The sequence below is a fragment of the Carassius auratus genome, chromosome 32 (assembly GCF_003368295.1).
Source record: "Carassius auratus strain Wakin chromosome 32, ASM336829v1, whole genome shotgun sequence".
In the NCBI taxonomy this organism is placed as follows: domain Eukaryota; kingdom Metazoa; phylum Chordata; class Actinopteri; order Cypriniformes; family Cyprinidae; genus Carassius; species Carassius auratus.
Window position 1 is genome coordinate 17,098,363 of NC_039274.1, and position 1,356 is coordinate 17,099,718.

Sequence of the window (1,356 nt, forward strand, 5' to 3'; positions counted from 1 at the left end):
TGAGAGCCTCACATGCTCAGGCTGGCATGGGTCCCATTGTTGCATCTGCCCATGCAGGGCCACCAGGTTGTGACGTCACAGAGGGATAATTTTGGAATGACGCATGCTGGTTCTCCTTGTGGAATCATTTTGGCTGCACGGGTGAGATTCCTTCCCTCCATTGTACTTGCGTGAAATGGAAGTTATTTTGGGAAGAGCATGTGCTATATAAGGCAAGTGCGACTATTGGAGAGAGACACATCACTAGGGTAAAAGACAACACTTTCCATTTTCTCCAAGCGTCTGTCTGCCCCTGCTGACTTGGAACAGAGAAAGGGGTGTCTAAGAGCGGAAGTGGTGGTTATGGTAACTCACAGTGAGACTTCTGGCTGTAAAGCAAAGCTAATTATAAAAGGTAAAAGACTGGCAAATACAGGCTTCAAACAGTATTTAATGTGTGCTTAAAATATAGCACCAGGGCAAAAATACACATTATCTATTTTTATCATTACACATACTAACACAGTATGATTAACACGTCTGTACACTAATAAAAAAAAGGTTAATAATAATAAAAAATGAAAGAAATAATGTTGATATAATATAATAAAATCTTATAAATATTATATATTGTCCTATATATATATATATATATATATATATATATATATATATATACATTCTATCTGATTACTAGGATTTCTTTAAAATAAATTCTGTATGAAATACTGGATATTTAATTGCGTATGAACATTGCCACTGTTTTTACTGTTTTTAATATCTGCAATAACCAAAATTATTATCGGCTCAGTATCGGCCAGAATTTACAGTGCCTTCCAAAAAATATTTTTTCATTATTTTGATTATTTGAAAGATATCAGAAGAATAGCTACAGGATACCTTTGTTTTGAGTTACATTCTATGATGATCACATCTTCTCACATCCATTTAGACTGAAAAATAATAAAAATACTGTTTAGCTTGCATATATATATGCAGTTTATAGTAGTATTCTTTTCAAAACACTCACTACTTACAGTATGAAGCAACTCTACAGTTACAGCCTCGTCACCAAACTGACCACATAGCATCTTAATCATGTCCAGAGTATCTGGTGACAGAATAATATTTCTATTTATACCGTGGTCACATAGACTCACTTACTGTTGGCCATTTTATCATGTGAGGGATTGACACAGGCTCATATCTGTGACTCCGGCACCACCAGCATCCACATTTACAGGTTTCTGATTGCAACTTTTCGTGAGAAGGTTGCATTTTTCATTCCCACAGCTCTGTGTAAAGCGATCCCATCATTCCTGCAGGTTGAAGCCGAAACTGTAGCTAGAACTTGTCCCTGTGTAATATCAGCTGCAC

The 1,356-nt window shown here is 36.1% G+C and overlaps 1 long non-coding RNA gene across 1 annotated transcript; it reads right to left on the reverse strand.

Annotated features, from left to right (window-relative positions):
• Positions 1-249: 249 nt before the first annotated feature.
• Positions 250-1,047, reverse strand: LOC113052561 (uncharacterized). The gene is made up of 3 exons (XR_003277065.1): positions 1,017-1,047; positions 880-932; positions 250-295 (listed from the first exon to the last, which is right to left on the reverse strand). It is a non-coding gene; the product is annotated as an uncharacterized LOC113052561 (long non-coding RNA).
• Positions 1,048-1,356: the final 309 nt, after the last annotated feature.